This window comes from Melozone crissalis, unplaced genomic scaffold (genome assembly GCF_028551555.1).
Source record: "Melozone crissalis strain CALT ecotype California unplaced genomic scaffold, PUWL_Pcris_2 ptg000110l_1, whole genome shotgun sequence".
In the NCBI taxonomy this organism is placed as follows: Eukaryota; Metazoa; Chordata; class Aves; order Passeriformes; family Passerellidae; genus Melozone; species Melozone crissalis.
In genome coordinates, this window is record NW_026535887.1 from 950285 (window position 1) to 973343 (window position 23059).

The following is a 23059-nucleotide window of genomic DNA, read 5'->3' on the forward strand; positions in this document are numbered from 1 at the left end:
AACCCAAACAATTCTATAATTTTGTTGTCTAATTCTTTCTGCTTTGTACAATATGTTCAAACATCCCCTGGAGAGGGGCTGGAGATGTGGTCAAGAGGGCAGGGACTTCTGAGCACAAAGGACACTCCCTTCTCCAGTGGTTCCCTCTCACAGGTTTTCTACAGTCAGGTAGAGGGATATAAATATTGCACAAAAAACCATCACACCTGCTTTTCATAGTGGCCTAGGGCTCCAGATAAAAATCCCTAACTTAGCAACCTGCATGATTTTTATTTTTGGTTCCCTTAAACAGATTTCAAGATGCATTGTATGGCTCCAAGAAGAGAGAGCAACACTCCTCCTTGTGTTACACCTCAGATTTTCCATTAAAAGGGATGAATGTGATTACAAATTCCTGCAGGTCAAGGAAATTGAATCCTGGTCTTCCACCTCACAGCTGGATTACAAAAGAAAACTGCCTTTAGTGATTTAAATATCCTAAATATTATATAAATATCACATGCTAAGCCTAAAACACTGCACCTTCTTAATGCTCTGACTTCTGCAGAATTTCAGTAATTCAGCTGCCTCTGGGGCCCCTTTTATCAAAATATGTGGTAAACACATAAAAGTCACCCCTCAAATGTGATGGAGAACAATCAACCCTTATGGTGCTTTTCCTCAAAATGGATCAAAGTGGTAACCAAAACTGAGTTGCAAATAGATTTTATGTATTTATAAGGTACAGTGGAAAAGATTTAGCAAGAGGATATTTATAATAGAGCTTTTTCACAAAATAACTCTGTGCAGGACAATATAATATTACAGAGCATATCAGACCTTTACATTAAGAATGTAATCTATTTTTATAATGGAACTATAAGAGTTTCTGCTGATGTTTTGAAGACTGAAATGTGTTTTTCTCCTCCCTGAGCTGATTATTTTTTCTCAATTTGGCATCTTATTTGTATCATTTCTTCTTATACAATTTTATTGTGACATCTGGCTGTAAAATAAAAAATGTAGCCTACAGGAAAACTTAGAATTGTGCTCCCCACAGTGCATCAGTCAGACAATAAAATAGCCATCACTAGAGAAGTGTGTTTACAAAAGCTACTCTTTGTAAATAGAAAGGGTTTTTTTTCTGGCTTTACATCTGAATGAATGCAGAGGGACATTTCAGGTGGGATAAACTGGCTTCAGGATGGCTCTACCAATTTTTCCTTTCTACCACTTCTGAGGCCATTTAAAAATGGATCTGTGTTGGGTGAGTTTGGGGCTGGGTTTGTTTGGTTGGTTGTTTTCTGTCCCTGTGTGTGAGGATTTCTTCCTTTGTGCTCATCCCACCATTCCTTCTCATCCTGTGACCAACTCCCCTGACCCATCTCGCGGTTTCCTCAGTGATGTGTGTCCAGATTTAAGCACAGTAATGGTAATTTGGTCTTCAATATCCTCCTTTGAAAACCATGAATAATACAGCTAGCAGGTCAGTGAGAGTTAATACTGGATTAGAAGCAGCTCCAAGATTGTTATCACAGTGTTAATACATTTATCTACCTGCAGGCTTAGGAAAAGAAGCAAAGCAGCATGATTACCTTCTTACAAATTGATTACATCCATGCAAACACTGTGGAGGAAAGCACAGGCAGATCAGAGCATGATTTTGACAGCAGACGCACTAAACAAGTTATTTTAGCAACTCCTTAGGAGGCAAAAGAAGGAGAGTCTTGGCTGAAGGCCCCATTGCATGAGCAAGGCCTTGCAGAAGGGAGGGATTGGCTTGGGAAAAGGTTGTTTGGAGCTGGTGAATCTGCTCTGTTCACCTGGTTGTGCTGGAAAAGGATTGTACTGAAAGGATTTACTAAAAGGGTTGTACTGCAGGGCTGCCATGCACTGAAATTGAACATGAATGTAGGGGTGAAATGGCACCTGCTCTTGCAGATCATGGGAGGAATCAAATTCTCCTCAGGTGGGAGCTGGTTTGGATGGTCAGCTCAGGAGGAAATGAAGGGTGCACAAAACATCATTGCCTCCAGTCAGAAAACAGAATAGGTTCAGATTAAGAAAGCTCTGTTATTGTTCTCTCAGTGGAAATGAATCCAGACAGGATTTCAGGAATGGCTGGAACTGGCCATTTTTGAGGAGGAGTGCTAAGACAAAACCCCAGCTCTGTGGTTTAAATCCCATGCTCTTCTGGTAGAATAGAATCATTGGTTTCACTGGATGATTTGGGTTGGAAAGGACCTTAAAGATCACCCAAAGTAGGGTGTAGGCAAATATATCATAACCCAACCTGTACTGCCATGGCTCTCAAAGATGTTCCTTTGCTTACCAAAAATCTTCATGGGCTCATGATATTTAGAGTGGCTTTAAGAGCTCCTCAGTAGAGCCACAGATACTCTGCCAAGTGACATCTAGGAAGAAAATAATTCCAGCCTATTTCATCAGTAGGCACCTACAACCCATCCCAACTCATCTTGTTGAGGTTATGGGTCTTTTTTTTTGATATCTTATCACATAGATAAGTCTATTATGACCACAGTGTTTATTATGACCGCAGCTCAAACAAATCCATGTAATTTATTTTTCTGCTGGTAATTATCTGCTCGTCCAACTGTGATTGTGCAGATCAGAGTAATAGCACTAATGTTATCCAATTTATTCAAGCCTAATCAGAGTGTCCTGTGACCTAAGATAACCCACAGAATGTATTTCTTGACCTCTTTTACTCACTTCACCCTTACACAAGTAGAGGTGATCAATCAATTCAATCAATTTGGAATGCAACCAAGCTGATCTAAAAGGTCCTTCCCTACCTGTCTCATGATCCTGTTGAACATTTTAGTCAGGAACAATTGATGTCTCAGAAGGAAACACAACAGCAGGGCCCAAGCAACACAGCATCAAGAGAGCAGAGCTGGAGATGAGGTGTGGATGGAAGAATGAGGATAAATTATTCTGGATGTTTTCAACCACCCAGATTCTTGAAGTTTTCTGAGTTCTGCTTCAAAAGCCTTTGGTGGTTCTGTCAGAACAGGTGCAGAAATAGGTTGCACAAAGGCAGAGTGTGCAGAGGAGACAAGCACCAAGATAACTCACCACCTTTCTTCTGTTACTTTTCTTCTTCCCAGCCTAAACCTCCAAGGCAACGAGCTGTGGTTGCATCAGCAGATGGTGACTTGAGTGTCTGTGAAGAACCCTTTGTTTCCAGTGGCTGCAGATGGCATGGGTTAGGATTCAGCTGATCAGATATGCAACCCATGTGTGCTAGATTAATTCCACCTATGCAAGGTGCAGCAGAGCATTTCAGCTGTCAACCTCCAGCTCCCAGCAGGGCCAATGGACACATATTCACTTTTTGTGAATGTGACTGATTGTAGACAATTATTTTACAATGAGATGAATGATTTCCTGAAGGTGCAGTGCCCCACTGACTGTAAAACTGGTCTAGACAAGTAGTTTGGTTGTAGGTACTGCAAGCATCTTCATCAAGACAGGTGTGACCACTCCAGGCTGATTTCACACTCAACCTAATCTGCAATCCTTTCCAGATCAACAAACAGTCATTTAATTAATTTTTTTAGTGTTACAAAGGTGTGAATATATACTAAAATATTTACAATTATGGGGTTTTGAGAGTACACATTCAAATACCTGGTTTTTTTCACTTTAATAAGGTGATTAAACTGATGTTGACAATACTCCAACATCAAGAATTGGTATCTGTCTGCAAGATGAGATGTGGTTTAGCCCAGCTTGTTGATCTGGAACATATCCACTGTAGAACTGTAAAAATTATGTATACCTGAAATTAAATAATCTATGTATCTCTATATATTTATAAAGTGTGTAATCATGCCTTTTCTGTGGTGCAGCTGCAGCATTTAACTCAGATATTTGTACCAAAGGAAAATCTTTTCCCAGCGAGTTAAACTAACACTGTGTAATTTAATTAACCAGTGGATACAAATAGAGAGCAATGTAGTCTCAGACTGTAACATTTCTGATGGTAGCAGAAATACACTGTGGATTTTTCAGTGTCGTATTTGCTGACATTTTTCTTAATAAGCTTAGTGAGTGAAGCTCACTGAAGCACATCATCTCCAGAGACCTTCCCGTTTAGTTTTACTGTGGATTTGGATTTTTCCATTTAAGGCCATTTGAAATCCCAAATGGTCTCCTTCAAAGCCACTTGCACTTAAAAGAAAGTTGCTGCAGCTTCCTGAGCTCCCTTAGAAATCAACTTATCCAAATCATGGCATTAAGTGGGGCAACTGTATTTGATTTCAAACAGTCAGGAAATTGACTGTTACACAGCTTTGGTGGTACAAAGATGGCTGGTAATTTCTAATTTTAAAGGTCTTTTGGAGGATTCATAAAGCCCTTGAGAATACTGCAAAGGAACACGATACTGTGTTCTGCTGCTAATGAAATAAAGTGTCTGGGAGATTAAGCAAGGGGAAATCTTGCATTAGAATAGGTTGACAAGACAGATGAAACATTAAGAATTCATCCAGCTTATCAACAAAGGCCTGGCTAGCTCTCAAACCGCAGAAATCTCTATGCAAACCTCACTTGGATGCCTTTAAATCTGAATCTGACATGCCAGTCTCATATAATTCTCCTTTTCCCAACAAAATGGTGTAAGAGCTTCATTGGACAGGAGAATGGAAAAATTGTGTTTGCAAGAAGCACACAGATGCTAAGATGCAAAATTAAACTCCAGTGCTGAGTGCCCCAAGACCCTCTTTGTCTGGGGATACAAATAGGCATTGATCTCTGAGAATCACAGAATCATTAAAGCTTGAAAAGTGCTCCAAGAGCAAGTCCAGCTTTTGACCAAATACCACCAGGCCCACCAAACCATACCACAAAGTGCCACACACATTTGGTTTTTGAACATTTCCATGGATGGTGATTTCACCACTTCCCTGTGGAGCCTGTCTCAATGCTTAACCATTCTTCCAGTGAAGAAATTTTGTCTAATATCCAACTTTAACCTCCCCTGGCACAACTTGAGGCCATTTCCCCTTGTTCTGTCTCTAGCTGCGAGAAGTGAGAAGAGGCCAAACCCATCTTGTTGCATTCCTTTGTGAAGAGTCCTGGGACATGGGTGCTGATAAAAACACCACAAAACCAGGGCAAGCTGAATCCTGAGATCAGGAAAAGCAACTGAAGACGGCAATAAAACATGATTACTAGAGTTGTTCACTCAGCAAATCCCACCCCACTGCTCACCAATCTCAGTCAAACACAGAAAACACTTCTTCAGCTACTCCTACAGCCCAGGCAGTTCTGTTGACAGGAAAAGAGGTTTTCTAGCTTTATGGGGAAGAAGAAATCAGAAGCTGAGTGTCAAACCCGGCCATCCTCCTACCTGCCAGCTTCAGTTTTGCAGGGGAGACCAGGGGATGATAAATCCACCTCCTCACTCCTCACAGGAGCAGCAAATTGCAGAAGTCATTCCAGGTCTGAAAAACGAGCTATAACGAAATGATGCCAGTATATCTATGCCCTTGTGTTCTCTCTCTCTGCGGGCATTTTCCTCCCTGCAGCTGAAAACACCACCCATCCCAGGGAAAAGGAGTGACAAATCCCCACGGAATAGGAAGGCAAATGCGTCCCTGCTGCCTGCAGATCACACGAGCTGAAGGTTTCATGTCTCACGATGATAACTCAGCACGTGGCACAGGAGCTGGAGGCTGCAGGACCAGTGTTTCACTGCTTCATCCCTCCTGCATGGGTCCAGCACATAGCCTGACTTGAGGCACATTTGTCCAGCTGAAGGTTTGACTTCATCTGAAATGTTTCCCTGGGTCACTGACCTGTTAATTGCAGGCAGATAATAAATAGTGGATACGCTCCCGAGTCAGATCCTTTCCCCACAGTTACCAGGCAACCTCCTCCAGCTCTCCACAGCTCTGCTGATACTTTTCCCTCCCTTCATGTTGGAACCCAGGACATTCCTCTTGGAGGACTTAAGACCCTGGCAAGGGGCTCAGAGACCTTGGCACAGAGTCACAAACACCTGTGCCTTTGATTTTAGCCCAGGGAAACAATTACCAACTTTGTGAGGATTTACAAGCCACAAGAGTCTGTGTAGAATGATAGTGAATTTATCACAGGGTGAAAAAGTAGAATTTGGGGGTTTTTAGAATGGGGGTTCAAGAGGCAAGATGGAGGAATCTGGGTGTGTCCTGTCCTTCTTCTTCTTCTTGTCCTCCATTCTCAGAATCTCTGCTTGTCAGAGTGACTGTAAGATATGTACAAGCCTCTTTTTCCCAGCCCAGCAGTCAAAGAAGGAGTTAGGACTCTTCTGTTCTCGTTCTCAAGGTTGTTTATTATTTCTTATTCATAAAATCCTTTCTCCGACCCTCCAAGGTCTGTCCAGCAGGTCAGACAGAGGCACTCTGACCGTCCTTGGGGTGGTGTTGTCTTTTTATGCTAAAAACTACATGTACAATATTTACCACAACTTCCCAATACCTATCACCTATGTTAGACAGTGAGTTCCTACCTTAAACCAATCCAAAAGTGCCACCATCACTCAGGAGAAAGGCTGGACACACCCAGATTCCTCCATCTTGCCTCCTGAGCCCCCATTCTAAAAACCCCAAAAATCTATTTTTCACCCCGTGACAAACTAACTATTATTCTACTTAAACTGTCTTGATTTGTAATTCTTCATATAAAGGTGGTAATTTGCTCCATGAGTCAAAATCAGTCACAGCTGTCTTGGGCTCTGTGCCAGGGTCTCTGAGCCCCCTGGCAGGGGCTTGAGCCATCCAGGGCAGCCAGAGGGATTTCCTGAATTCCAACGCTCCATCTTCTGCTATGATGGTGGCACTTCTGGATTGGTTTAGAGTAGAGACAGACTGTCTAACATAGGTGATAGGTATTGGAAAATTATTGTAAATAAAGTACACGTAGTTCTTAGTATAAAAAGCCAACACCACCCCAAGGGCAGGGACTGTGCCACAACCCAACCTGCTGGACAGATCTCAGCAGGTCCAAAAAAGATTGTCATAGATAAGAGAAAATAAACAACCTTGAGAACCAGAGCTGAGAAATCCCGACTTCTTCTTTGGTTGTGGGGCTGAGAAAAAAAAAAAAGACTTTTTAATACCTTGGGAGCAATTCCAGCAACAACAAACCCAACACCTTCCCACTGCAAACCAGGGATGGAGAGCATGTGTTCATTGGAGGGTAGGAGACAAGGTATATTTAAGTTGGATGGCTTTTTACAAGCATGAAGCAATGCACTCCTGTAATAAACAACTATGCCAGAGCTAATACTCAATAAACAGTGTGCTTTATAAGCAATTAGGGACTCACATTGTGGAACAGCCATTTCGGGGGAAGATACACTACCCCAGCAATGCTTAGCAAGATAAGTGGCTTGTTAAAAGCACCATAATTCTCCTTTAAAAATCAATTAACAGTTTGCTGCATTTTTTTTTAGTGTAAGGACTGCTGGGTGTCTTATTCAAATGACAATGAATCCAGGGAACTGCTTCTCATGTTCTATTCATTGGCTGGTGTTTAACCCCAAAAAGTGCAACTGGAAGCAAACCTGCAAAATAAAGAAATAAAATTATTTAACTGTAGTCAAATTCAGTTGCCAAGAGGCAGCTAAAGTTGCTCAGATGAATCAGGTAAACACATTTTCTCTGGGCAGAGGAAAATTCAGAGCACATTATAAAATCATTTCCTTTGTGTTTCTTATTTGGCATAGGGGTTTTTTAAAATTAAATTCATTAATAATCTCTTCCCCCAGTCACAACTGGTTAAGCAGCAGAAGTTTAGCTTAGAGGTATTTGGTTGCGAGTTCTACCCAAAAAGGCATTGCCATGTCCTTTTCCTGAAGTTACAGAATGTCTTCTTTCTCTTCTAACGAAACCTGCTCAATGGGATCCCTGGGAAGGAGCAGCCTCAGGGTACCAAGCACAAAAAAGAGGGAGAGAAAATCATGGGAGAGGATCAGCCTTGCCATGCTCCCCTCCATCACCAGCAGCAGGGCACTGGGGAGCCAAATGTCCTCCTCTTTTCACCTCACAAAGACAGAAATATTTTCAGCCAATTCTGCTTGAAAAGGTAAAAATCCAAAGCCCTACTCTGAGTGAAACTGAGTATTTCCAGTCTCTCTAAATATTCACAGGATTATTTTTCCCAGCCAGGTCTGATGCACTCCTGACTTCTGAGCCATTGATTTCCCATCAGCCCTTTACAAATGCCTTCAGTCTTCTCTCCCTGATTAATTATTAAACTATTAAATCAATTGCTGCATCCAAGAGTTTGCAAATCAAAACACAACCTCCACCTGCCTCTCCTCAAACACAAGTGGCTGCAAAAGAGTTTGGGCAGACTTTATAATCCTGCTGGACTGTGCTGATCTCGTGGATGAATGCACCCTCGCACTGCAGAGCCTTGGAGGGGATAAAAAAGCAAATTGTGCTGTTGTTGATGGGACACAAAAATGGAAAGCAAAGGATTTCAGAATCCACCCTGTGTAGGAATTGTGGTGTAATATGAACTGTTCAGAGAAGTTTCCAGGTTTCATGCTTGGATTAAACTAGCTAGAAAAGTACTTTTCTCTCATCTACCATACTTTGTGCTTCTGGGAAATAGATGGGGAAAAAAAAGAATATTTTGGCTGTCTAAAAGTCAAACAGTTTAATTTCCCCTTGCCAGGGCTGCAGACTCAGTTGGCTTTTCTCTGCTTTCCATCCCCTGTGTGCCCCAGAGGAGGAGCAATGGGAATGTTTGCAGTGGTTTTGCTTTACAGAGCCACTTCTCCCAACCTGCTGTTTTAATCTCTACACTCTAAAATCTGAGAGTAATTGAACAGAATGAAAACTGGGAGGTGGTGCCATCCAAAGAGGCTGCCACAGCTGCTCCAGCTACAGATATGCATTTCTCAAAAGTGTGAGTGCATGTCAAAATATTTACTTTTCTAGTCTAGAAGATTTCTCGTGTCCACCTCACTGATTTTTTTCATCTTGACAAAGAGCATCTTCCAAAAAACCAAAACAAATGGCACTGCTGAAGATAAACCTCTTCTCACACACCCAAGCCAATATATAAATATCAACCCAACAGCCAGTATCAAAGTCAATAGAGAAATCTGACTCTTACCCAAAGGTTTATACAACAACAAAAGGTTTGCAGATACAACCTGAAAAACAAACCCAAATTACTCTCTGTATTGCCTTATGGCTTTTTTACTCCTTTGATATTTTAATTTTTTTTTTTTATCTCTTCAGAATGGGATTATTGGCAGGTCAGAGAGGACCTAACAGCATTTCTTAGGTGAAGTTTCATGATCCCTGTGCTTTTATTTCAGGCAGGTCAGACCCTCTTCAAGATGAACTGAAAGGTTGCGACCTTTTGAGTGAAAAAGTAAGATTTTCAGTAATTTCTGAGAACTTTGGAGGGCTCTTCCACTTTTTTGCTGAGGTAGTAAAAATAGAGTAAGGTCTCTTAGCCTCCGTAAGCATATTTATACTGATTGCCTATGAAAAAATTGCATTTAATAACAAAAGCAGAGGGTTTTAAAAATTTTGCTGGGTTCTAGCTATGGCAAGAATTAAACTGCAGGTCTCACAACTTCTTTTCTTACCAGGTCCTACTATCTTTTTAGCCTTGATTTATAGAAAAAAGCACATGACTGAAATCCTGACCTTTTTCCCCTCCAGGAACCTGCTGTATTTAGAGGAGATAAACTCAGCAAGCTTTGAGGGTGGAAATGCTGTCCCCAGCCTCCACCATTGTTGCAGGAATTCCAAAGAGCATCCAAAAATGTGTAAATTTTCCTCCCATTAGGCCTCCCTGGGAGGTTGCCAGAGTGAGCATCCTTTTGGGAGCAATCAGCTCAATGTATTGATCCCACATAACCCTGCACAATGAACAGAGGCACAGCTAAATATCCTGGGCACCCTGGCAGGGAGGAGATGGCCATCTCTAATCCATCCCAGGGAACCCAAAAAAAAGATAAATAAGGAAAGCCAGCCTGCAGTCAATAGATGGGAATTTGCTCCTCAGGGTCTCCAGTGTAAAATATCTACAGGGTCTTGCACTTGGAGAAGGGCTTCAAACCCCTACTGTGAAATCACCAAACACATCCCCTTGGGCTTGGTTTGGATCTCAGGGATTACACTGTGCTCCTCAGAGGGTCCCCTGTCCTCTGGTGACTCTAGGAGAGCAGGTGGTGACTCAGTTTTAATGTAGCAGCTCTGTTAATTGTCCAAATAATCAATTTTGCATGTATTTGGGCCCTCACAAAGGTTCAGCTCACTTTTAAAATCAATATTTGCCAGGGAAGGTGAAAGCAGACAGCAAAATCTTTCTGCTCTGCCTGTCTGACATGATTTTGGCAATTCCCTGGGGTATATTGCAGCACCACAGAATTTGGTGAGGGCTATTTTTTGTAAATCTCCAAGTGTTAAAATGATAAGAGAGTTGCTTCTTTCCATCTTCCTTGTGTTCCTTCTCATTACAGGAAAAAGCTGAAAAGTGGGGACCTAGAGCACCTGGCTGCAAATATACAGAAATAAAACCTTGTGTTTCGTTGTTTTTAAATCATATCATTTCTTAAGCCCAAATTTTACTTCAGGAAGCTGCCTGAGGTTTTTATGGTCTGAGTCTTGTTGGTGCTATGATGAAATTCCCTCTGAGATAGTGTGAAAGGGGTCTGGAACTCAAATGCAAGCTCATGTTATCTTTAACCTGGTTTATAGCCTGTTGCATGGAAAATATACTGCATTTTTAGGTGGTCAAGAAGTAGGCAAATAGGATCATATCTCTCTCATTCTGTGAACAATCACTGCAGTAAAATACTGCAGAAACAGCTTTGTAAAACACATGATGAAGGTGCTGCCCATTTTCACCCAGGAATGCACAGTGACTGCTCATGAACTCTGATATGACACCTCAAAAGCCTTCACTGAGCAAAGCTGAAATGGATCATAAACAAAACAAATCCCATTTTTCTCCAGGTCTGTTTGAGTGTATGGCAACTATAAGGGCAAGGTGTACATTCACAGAATTGTAGAATCCAGAGTGTTTTAGGTTGGAAGGGATCTTAAAAATCATCTCATTCCAACCCCCTGCCATGAACAATTTCCACTATCCCAGGCTGCTCCAAACCCCATCCAGCCTGGCCTTGGGCACTTCCAGGGATGGGGCAGCCTCAGCTTCCCTGGGCACCCTGTGCCAGGGCCTCACCACCCTCACAGGGAATGATTTCTTCCCAATATCTTATCTAACTGTGCCTTCTGTCAGTTTGGCACTCCCAATTGTTCCATAATTACATTGCTTTGTCCCACGTCCCTCTCCAGCTCTCCTGGAGCCCCTTTAGGTACTGGAAACTGCTCAAAGATCTCCCTGGAGCCTCCTCTTTTCCAGGCTGGACAACCCTGGCTCTCCCAGGCTGGCTCCAGCCTTTGGAGCATATCCACGGACTCCTCTGGATCTGCTCCATCAGCTCCACATCCTTCTGCTGCTGGGCCCCAGGGCTGGAGGCAGCTCTGCAGGTGAGGTCTCACCTGAGTGGGGCAGAGGGGCAGAGTCCCCTCCCTCAACCTGATATATCACAGGTTATCAGAGGTCACAGAATATCCTGAGCTGGAAGAGACCCACAAGGATCATGGAGTCCAGCTCCTGGCCTTGCTCAGGACCACCCTCATTAGTACTAATTAAGACACTCCCAGTACTTAACTGGGTGTCCTGGGTTGACTATATGATGCTTTTATCCCCAGTTGTCTCATTCTGTTTATGTTGAATAATAAGTTTTGTACCTTTAAGAGTGTGTCAGAGAGTGAAGGGGGGGAGAGAAGAAGCGCGCAGTTTGTTTTCAGACACTGCACTCCTCCTACACATTCCTGCTCCTGGCCTGTGTTGTCTGTGGATGAACAGACAGCGAGACAGAGCTCTTCTTTTGCTTTTTAGTTAGATTTAGCTAGCTGAGGCAAAGAAGTTCCCTGGACGTTTTTTTTTCCCCTTTTTCTTTGGACCTCTTGAAACTGCTCTGTACTGAACACCCAGGAGAGCACCGGCAGCTGCACCTGAGGCCCACCGGGCCTGGCCTGGCCTGCGACAATTCCAGCACTGAGGGACTGATCAGAGACTGAGTGAGCTGCAACCCGGGGTTATCTCAGTTTGTCATCTCTTTTAGAGTGGCAAGGGGTCTCATTGTTTGATATTGTTTTGGTTTTACTGTTTAATAAGCAGTTTTTTTCCACCTTTCTCCGAGGAGGTATTTTTCCCTCCCGGACCAGTTGAGGGAAGGGGCCGATTGGATCTGCTTTTCCCACCGGAGCTCCTTTGGGGGATTCTTCCCCAAATTTGCTCTAAACCTGGACACTGGGAGTGACTTCAGGGAGCAGCTCCTGATGTTCATTAACAGCCCCCTGACATCCTGGCAGTGCCTGGGATGGTGTTTATGACAGCAGGACATTTACACCATGACAAGTTTAACTACTCCAGATATCTCTGAAATGCCTGCTGGATCTGGATTTGAGAAAGGAAGAGCGTCCCACTCTCCCTGCTCCACTCAAAGGAAGTTTGTTATCCTATTTAATGCAGCATGAACACTGCCTCATTTAGCATGACAACTATAACTGTGTGTGTGTTAGCTCAACCCAATTTTGACTCCAGTGTGAAATTATTCTTTTCCTGGTTGGAAAATGAGTGACACAGACTAGAAAATATCTCATGCTGAAATCCATATTTTACATACAGCGCGCACTCAAGTTGCACAAGATGTTGCTTCCTCGGGCCATTTTTCTCTTCTGAGACTGTTCCAGCAGTCCTCAAGTTTCCCCCAGTGGGCTGGGAGCAGCTGCATGTTCTCTAGGCATGAAAAACAGCAGGGAGAGCTCTGAACCTCTCCTGCAATGACACACCTTGAGCTCCAAGCACTGCTGATACTTGAACGGTGCAGACATAAAGCAGCTTCCACCACATGGCCTGGGGACCATGGCCTGTTCCTTGGACAAATCCCAAGCACTGTATGGATGAAGCCTATATAATCCTGGCAATCACTTATCTCCCTGAGGACAAAGACCCCATCTGCAAAATATATGGAATAAATGTACCAGCTTTGCAAAACTTTAATTCAGCTCATGGCTGCAACTCTTCTAATAATGACATATGACAGCTCTGTAAAAGTGGTTTTAGCTGCCAAGACAAGCAGTGCAAAAGGAAGGCCAGATTATGTGTGAGTCTACAACTTGAATTAGCTCCCCTTGTCTTCCCCTGTGCAGGTGGAATGCATTTTGAGGCAAAGGGGATTTATCTGGAGCACAAGATAGGACTTAAATAACTCCTGTAATGATGTGAGTACAGAAGATTAGGGAAGAACAAAAAGTGCCTGGCTGCTAAAAAAAAAAAAAAAAGGGAGAAACAAGAAAATGCTGATAATTCAGTTTGACTTCAACTTCCTTTCCAGAGCAGAGCAAGCCAATATTTACACAATATAGGTTGAACAATAGCATATGTGTGCTCATGCTCTTTCCAACAGCTTGGCTCTATCAGCTGGGCAATAGCCTGCAAGACAATGGAAGTCATTCTCCTTTCTGTCCCCAGTGGCATCCCAGGTCTGGTTTTGATATCAGCCTTCAAGGAAAATAGTTGAGCCAATGGGAATATTCCCGGGGCAGCAGAGATCATCAGTGTGACGTGCATGGTCTGCAAGAGAAAGAGCTGGAGTTGTTTAGCTAGAGGAGAAAGACCTAGGGGGAAGATTTAGCAAGGCTCTTAAGAAGGAGAAAATGAAGTTTTATATGTACCTGTGGATGGCAGAACAAGAAATGATGGGCCTAAATTTCATCAAGAAATTACCTGATTTTTTGATTCTCCCACCATTAGTTGTGGCACTGGGCAGGGGGATGCTCAGTGTGCCTCCCATCCTGATTCCTTTTAATTGAGCTGCTGGAATACAGAAATTGATGTCTCCTGCCACAGCCACGAATCTGACCATGAGGACATCAAGCATCTCCTCAGTATGCTGCTACCCTGCCAGTGGAATTGCTCCAGAGCTGACAAAACACCTGAATATCAGATAATCACACATCACCTGGCTGCTTCCCCTCACTGATGGCTCCTCCACTCCACATGTCCTCTTTTCTTCCCTTTGGATGTCCCTTGAGTGAGCCTGGAGTGCCCCATTTCACTCTGCTCTAAATTCCTCCAAAGCTCACCCTGCTGAAAGGATCTGACCTCCAAACAGCATGGCTGCCAACACCTCCAAATTTATTTCCCGGGAGAGTTTTGCTAAAGCTTGGATAGCAATCTCGGATCCTCTAGCCTACCATATACAAAGGAATATTAATTTCCCATTGCTCCCAGGGAAGTGAAAATACAGAAGAATATCAGATACATCTGGAGTTATATTTACAGTCCATTGAAGGGGAAGGGGCATTAGATCCCAGAGATTTAGCTTTGGGAGGAGTTCTGCCTGTATCAGGGTTTGAGGCAGTCTTTGATGTTGGTGAAATAAAAGAGAGAAATATTTCCCTCAGGGAGTGAGAAAAAGATATCCAAAATCTTCAGCCTGAGGTTTTTTGTATCGCTGCTCCAGCTACTGTCTCCAGAACTCATTACAATAAGCAAATACTCATACATCATTGGTTTAATATGACAACTGTGATGCTTAATAAGGCTGGAAGAAACATCACTGTGACTCTATTTGAGCCTCCTAAACAATCAGTTATTGCTGAGAAGGTTACACCAATTTTTATAGCTCAGGAGCCGATTTGCAATTTGTATTCATCTTTCATTTTGACTAGGCCAATTGTGTGTTCCATCTGCATTATCAGCTCCATAAAAATTCATTCCTATCCATAAAAATAGAAGATTTCTAATAATGCCTCTCCTGCTTTGTATGGGTGTATTTGGTTCTATTTAGAGGAGAAAGGCTGTTAATCTGGTAACTGGGTTGTCTTCCTGTCCAGTTTCACTGCAGGACCTAATCCATCTAGTCTGAACCCATCCAGTCAGATTTAAACTGAATTGTTTTTAAGATGAGATGAGAGAAATTTGTCTTTGGGCAGTGACAGTATGAGTTCTGAGTAACTGTGAAATTATTGCCTATCAAATATCTCTCTGTACAGAATCACTTGGGCAGATGAGGCTCCTGACAGGTGTGGCCCATGTGGTCTGAAAGGAGGTAAAGAACTGAAACAATTAATGTTTACAGCCTGATGGAGCAATTGGTGCTACTGAGGCTTTCTGAGCTGTTTAACCAAGGTCTGTCTCCAGAGAGCTGGAAAATCCCAGTGAAGCAGCAAAAATGACAATATAGGTAATAAAAATTATAAAGAAGTTGTGAATAAGAGCAGTTACAAACACATTTAAGCAATGACAATACCTTTAGCATCCAAACCAGCCCCAGGAGCCTCAGGTATCTGTGATCTCCATGACTTTCAGGTGTGTCTGTGCCTAGAAATACTCTGTGAGAGCAGAGCCAGTGCTGGGTTGCCAAGGGAAGGACAAAACACAGACCTGTCGTGGGGAGATACAAATGCAAGTCCAGAGCAATGGGTATCACTGGGGTTATAAGAATTTCTCACCATTGATTACATTGGATATTTGACTGGCATTTGCTGAGCAAAGAGCCAGATAATAAATAAACAAATAAATAAATAAACAGATAATATATTTATGTAAATAAACAATATTTTGTACATAGTTTTTAAAGTAAAAAAAGAATGCTATTTTCATATATTAAAATTAATTTTAAATTAGTTTTAAAATGTTTTTAAATTGGAATTTTAACTAATTAAATGTTTTATAAATAAAATACTTTATAATGAAGAAATAATAGCTATAATAACAGAAATAAGAAGAAAAAAGGATAACAAGAAAAAATCTGTAGTTTTTACTGCTATTCAAAACATCAAACTCTATACAAAAAACAAGTACTGCTACTACTACTACTGTTCTTACACAAAACCTTAAGACTATACTAAAATACTTTTTACACAAACTTTAATACTTTAACATAAATGTTAATACCTTAAATTCTTTACCTTCAAAACGAATATATTCATACAATAAACAGCATACAGTATGATGGACCTAACTACTATATTCAACTAATATATTCATATAATAGACAACTTTTTAACAACTAACAACTACTCATATCTCTACCACCAGCTCCTCCCAGGTGTTTGCTGTCTCCTTCCCAGCACAGGTGCCAGGTGTCCTTGGTGCCCAGCTGGAGCAGGAATTGTTTTGTCTCCCTGCTCTATGCACAAATCTCACCATCCCATAATGTGAAGCCCAGACTCACACACTAAGGCAGCACAGAATATGAAAAATATAAAAGCTAAAACCCAAGGCATTATTTCCCCCCACTATTCCTTCTTTCCCCTTGTTCCTTCTCTCCTTTCCTCATGCTTCCTTCTGTACCATGCAAATTATCTGTGCCATGCATGGGGTTTTTTCTTCCCCATGATTCTTGCATGCTGCAATACTGCTGAGATGATGTGCAGGTTGTTGAAAAGAAAATATTTTGCAGCTTTTTCATTTTTGATGCAATGTCCAGCTATGTTGCTGGTCCTGGATGATAAATCTCAACAAACTCACTAAATATCCTTTTTTAAATATTTTTTTTCAAACCTGGTTGCTATTGTTGATCATTGTAATATAATAAATACAGAATCTGCAAGGCTCTTAATAGGGACAGGACCATATTTAGTCAAGAAGATAGAAGGGTGTAAAGCCAGGCTGGGATGATAAAGAGGCTGAGAAACACCTGGCTGATCTCAGCGGGTGAAAAAGAAAAAAGAATTTGTCTTCAGACAAGTGAACTTTCAGAGGAATTCCAGAGAGATGTCTCTGGCCTTGCATTCAATGTTCCTGCAATTCCTGAATTCTCTGAAATCCACTGGGCTGTACCCATTCTACCAGCAGTACATAAGCAACAAACTCTGAAGTTTTGTCTCCGTCTTCCTCCCCAGGGGCCTCAGCTCTGTCAGACACCTGGAGGAACAACCTCAGGAGCCCATTCCAGCTTTGCAGAGAGATGCCACAGCAGCTGTGAGGCCAAACTTGGGTGTTTGTTGCCCAAAGGCAAGAAATTTAGGCACTGGTGGCTTTTACAGGGCTGGAAACAAAGGTCATCAGTCTAAAGAGAAGAAAGCCAATGGGGAACTGGAGAAGGGACAGCTCTGGATTACTTGTTGAAAGGTCTTGGCAGGCAAGATCTAAATGAACATTTTTACACTTGGCTCCTTCCTGTATGAGTCTGGGAAATAAGAATTTATTTCTTACCACTGCAATCAATTTATTTTCTAAATTCTTTGTTGATCATTACAGTTGTGGGTCCAGCCTTGGCTGGTCCTTGACTCTTCATCCCCACTTGCCTCAGCATCCACCTCCCAATCCATTCCCCAGTGCTCCCCAATAAAAGATGTCCCTTTGTCCCCACCAATATCTCACTTTGGCATGGCTGAACTTCCAAGAAGATAGATCTCCAGCTGGGGAGGCAAAGTGGGATCTGTGTTGGGGTGGGAACAAAGTTCATAGGGAGCTCTTTCCTAAGAAGGCCTGGAGCCCACAGCCCCTCTTGCCTGCCCTCCCAATGTGCAAACACAGAGGATGGCCAAAGCTTCAAGAACACCTTTTCAGATTAATAAAGGCACATTCAGAGTCTGTGGCTTGTGCTGAGTTTTAAGCAGCAAGATTCCCCAAAGCACAGCTGCTTCAGTCTGAGATATGATGGCTTTACATGCCCAAATCTTAGTGAAGCCTGAAGCAACCTCTGGCTACACCCTGCACTCCAAGCAAAGGGAGTTCTGGGGACCATTCAGTCCATTCCCTGCTACCTGGACAAATGGGGACACTAAATTCTGGTTTCCTATTAACTTCTGCTGATTACATTGCATTCATCACAAACTGTGGTGAATTTATTAAAGCAGCTTTAAATACTTGAAGCAGCAAATGTAAGCACCTTAGTAAAATGGGACACAGATAAGGCTCTTCATCTGTCAGCTCCCAGGCAAAGATCCTTAATATTCAGGTAAATAATATGAAAAAAATTGGAAGTAGAGAAAGAGTTGTTATGGCTGTAAGGCATGTCAGGACATGATTATCCTGTTTCACGCTGTCAGGGGAGTGTGAGATGGAGTAACTGACAACAAGCAAGACTTAATCAATCTGGAAAAGCTGAAAGGAGACAATTTTAAATGGAAATTTTCCAAACAACCCTCTTTGTCAGTTTAATGAGGGCAATGATCAAATTAATGGATTAGAACAGGATCAGCCAGCACAAAGAGCAGTGCATGGATGCTCTCCAAAGCAGGTTGTGCACATGCCTTACCACAACATACTGTCTTGTATGTATGGGACACTATGTCCCAGGGAGAGGAAAATTCACATTTTTGCTCCTTTTTACTTGTCCTTTATACCCTAAGCCTTATAGATCAACACCTTGGCCTAAACTTTACCAGCTTTCCTAAAGAATGGATGTTTGTATCAGAAAGGCACTACCAAAACCACCAAGTTATGGCTGTTTCCCCAGAAGACACAATAGAAGTTGGTGGATTATAAATTGGACCAGTCTGCAAAGGTCTGGAATTTAGCATTTCCATGGTACAACCAAGAAATTGTGGTTTATAATATCATATATTAAATTACAGATTATATATTAAATTAGATTCATCATATATTAAATTAGGATCACAAAACCTCTTGGAATGGTGCTAGGAGAACTATAGAAGGTATAGTAGTTATTATTATTATTATTATTACTACTACTACTACTACTGTCATTACTGTTATTACTTTATTACTGTTATTACTGTTATTATTATTGTTATGAATAATGCAGTAACCATGCAGCGCATGAAACCACAAACTGTGGATGATGGGAACAGAATATTTTCCTGATGTTCCTGGTCCAATTAAACACAAAATGTGACACCAAACCTAGCAACCTTCTCCATGGTGGAAGACAGCATGGATCAAATGGATGAAGAGAAACAGCTGCCACCCTGTGAAGCATCATGCCAGAACAAAAATAATGACAACTGCTGAAAAATTCCTTTGGCTGGGAACAATTGAGATGTTGTCTTGTCCAGTTCCCATTTCACGGATATTTCTCTCCTTCACTCCTTCCCATAGTCCTATTCTTAGTTTGAGAAAGTACCTCAAGAAAAAGACATGAGGAGGTGTGTCATGGGGACGGTGGAACAGTCAGCATCTTTTTATCTCAGCACCAACTGCATAAAATGACATCAACACATCTGGAACAGCAGAGAGAAAATCAGCATTACCAGGGAGGCTTTGCTGGTTAAGAAACAGGAAGCAGCAGCCCTGGAGAAGATGTATGGAGCAATAAGAGATGATTTACTCACACAGATTTTATTGTTTGAATACTCACACTCACCCCATCCATCCTCGTTTGCCCCAGCGCACGCGGCATTCCTCCCCGTCGGAGGATGGCTGTGTTACATTTGTTGGCATTCCCACCAATATATCACGAGGAATAGCTGCTCCTGGGCCTGGATGGAGAAAAGCAATGCCCTCCCCATGCTGGACCTGGTAATGGGAGCTCTCCATCACACTGCCAGCTCATGGAGCAGGGTGCAAGGCTTGCAGAGCAGGAGCTCGTCGGAAGCGGTTTTGCGAACATCGTGTAAAGCCCCAAATTACTCTGCTCACACATTACTCTGTTCTCCTTGTGTGCTCTCATATCATGACACTTGCCTTATTCTGAGAAAAAGAAGCAGAGAAAAAGCCACAGGATCTGCGATGAGCAATGCTGTTGCCAAGAGTTTGATATGATGTGGACAACTCAGAGTGGCTGGGGATGTGACGCCTCTTTTCTGAGATGGATCTTTCACTGGTGAGTCTGGTTTGGTTCTTAGTGAACCAAGGGTTAACTCCAGCTTACTCCTACCCAGGCAGGTGCTGGGGGGGGACAGGACCCAAATATGGCTGATGACTTTAATAGGGTGAGCCTGAGACCATTAATTAATGGCTTTTAGGTGAAGGAAGGTAGACTTAGATCAGATATTAGGAAGAAATTATTCATTGATGTGGGGGCTGGGTGAAGCTGGTGGCTAGAGTGTCAGGTAGGGGTATAAATTAAAAACCAATTGCAAAACAAAAAAAATTCTATTTATTTTCTTTGGAGTTTTGCATTACTTCCGGTTTGAACTTTTCCTGGGAATGTGAGAATTAAGTCCCACAAAAAGCCTTTGAATGTCATTTGAAGTCCATTACAAGGACTTTGGATTAGGATTTTCATGTTTTTATTACATGATTTTACCTATTTAGTACAAATGGGCTCTGCAAGAAGAGGTATTGCAGCCTATGATGGTGTCACTGCTAGGTTTATTTTTTCAGGTATTTTATTGCCTGCCCCTAAAGGTATGTTTACATACATTAAATTTTGAGGGGAATTCTAAGTTACACAAACGTCTCAAAAATTTAATCTATAATCACAAAGGCAAGTTATGTAAAGAAAATTATGTAAAGGAAACAGCTGAAATTAGGAACATAATGGAACAGCCAATTGACTGTTGGGCAAATTATGCCTTTCCCTGCAATCCAAGTCAAACACTCCTCACAGCTTTGGGGCTTAATTAGTTAATTATTATTTTAAATTATTTAATTACTATTTAACTTTAAGAAGTTACTGAATATGTGTAGAGGTTTCTTTTCACAGTTTTGAAACTGTTCAGCCCATTCCATTGCTCTGATAGTGGCCACATAACCTGATCCTCTTGGAAAATGCTGGACCTCAGCTGCACAAGGATGCAGAGAGTCTGGGAAATCATCCTGAGGAGTATTCACAAAAACATGATAAAAATTCTGATGGGAACTGCTTCAGTGCTTAAAATACCCAGGAAAAAATACCCCAAGTTGGAAATCTACTGTAGAATTTTCTAGAAAGGAGAAAGGACTTCCTGGAGGCAAAGGCGACTGCTCTCTCTGGCATATTATTTTCTTCAAGATGTATTCCCTTCTAAGAATTTTTACTGACTCTGCTTTTTATCATTTGTTGGCCAAATCTGCAAGTAGTCTAATTATGTCTTTGGAGATCTGTTTTGCTCTGTCATGGTGATAACTTGGCTACATAATCTTGCCTAGGGTTTGATGAACACCATTGATATCATATTTAGCCCAAGGCGTTATCACCATGTGTGCAAAACAGTAGAGTTATTTTCCACTTGAGGTTGTGTCTCTGGTTTCAGCAAAGCTGCATTTAGCTGCAGTTGCATTCTCTTTAGGAGGTCCAAAAACTTTCCAAACACTCATTATACTTTCCTTCCAAAGGACCAGACTTCAATATGTTTAAACTGCATACCTTGCAAGGAGATGCCTTCAAGCTGCAGTCAAGACAAAGTTCTCTGTCCATCCAGTCCAAAAGCCTGAACGAGTTCAATCAAAAAGGTTACTTTGGTTCAGCCTTCTCAGATTGACAAAGAAAAGGATGATTCATCAGCTGTTCATTTTTCCACCCAATTTGTTCCTTGTTATTTTTAACAAGCTTCTGAAAGCAAGCAAAAACATCAAGGGGAGATTAATTTCTGTATAACAAGAAAACATAACAAAACTCTGAGCACAAGAGCTGCAAGTTTACATCTTTTCATACCTAAAAGAATAAACAGAATGAAGAAAGACTAAATCATGTCAGAAAGCAGTGGAAGGGAATAGGTTTTTTTTTGTTTCAGGAAAACAACAGTCCACTTGAAATTGTTACAGCCAAAGCTCTGAAAGGATAAAATCACTTTTCCTCACCTCTGCTCAAGGCACTCATAAACCATTCCAGCAGATGCTTGTCCTGTTCTGAACAGGTTTGTCCTTGCAACCCTTCTGCATGACAAGGTGACAGCTCCAGCTGCTGCACAAAATTGCTTAGAAAAATTTGTCACATTTAGAAGCCTTTCTCAAACTCCTTGAAAAAAATCTTCTCCTGTCTTCAGTAATACCTTGGTTTAGCTCAATATTCAACAAGGCCACCTGATTCCCAAAAATTGGTATGATTTTTTTTCATGAATCTCCATGTTTGGGAAGAGATACCAGTGCTGGAAATCCTGAGGGGACAACAGCCTGGGGACACATGAGTTTTTATCTGGACTTTCTCTATTATAAAATTAGAGGTACGTAGCCAGTAAAAAGGCTTCTGTGGTACATAAGATCATTTCTCTTTCCTTCCCTCTATCCTACACCAGCCTTGGTGTTTCCAGCTCTCAGTTATAGATTTTCAACCCCCTTATGCTCTAAGCAGTTTTTCAGTGCACATGAACAATTCAGGTTGTCTGAAAGACAAGGCAGCCCAAATCAATAATTAATAGTTGTCTGAGAATCAAAACGGAGACATGGGAGTAGGTTTATATTGGATGTTCAAAAGAAATTATTGATTGTGAGGGTGGTGAGGCCCTGGAAGAGGGTGCCCAGAGAAGCTGTGGATGCCCCTGGATCCCTGGAAGTGTCCAAAGCCAGGTTGGATGGGGCTTGGAGCACCCTGGGATGATGGAGGATGTCCCTGCCCATGACAGAGGGGTGGAATGAGAGGATTTTTAAGGTCCCTTCCAACCCAAACTAGTCTATGATTGTAGAAAATCATTGCTGACCTGGAAAGACCTGATTGACAAATTGGAGTCAGGTAATTCTTTCTAGAATGGCAATATTATTCTTATAAGTAAATCCAAGAGCATTTGAATGCATGAAAACCTCCACAGAATGAAAGAACAGGAGGGAAAGTTGTGTTTGCCTACATTAAATATGGAGGATTTTGTGTATTAGCCCATTAGCACATTATTATAATGTTACTAGCATTAACTTTGCTCTATTTGAAAGCAAAGTTAATGCTAGTAACATAATAATGTGCTGAGTGAATATGGGAATTTGAGGCCGCACTATAATCCCCTCATACAAAAACCCAAAAAGAAAATATGCCACTGAATTGCTCAAGCCCACAAACAGCACTGTGAGTAAAAATGGCTTTGATAAACCTGTTCCAAATTTGCTGCAAATCACCATAGTTACTGTAGTTTAGTGAAAATTCCCTTATTTTATGCCATTGGTAACATATTTTGAAGAGCAAACCCTAATACCCAAGGGT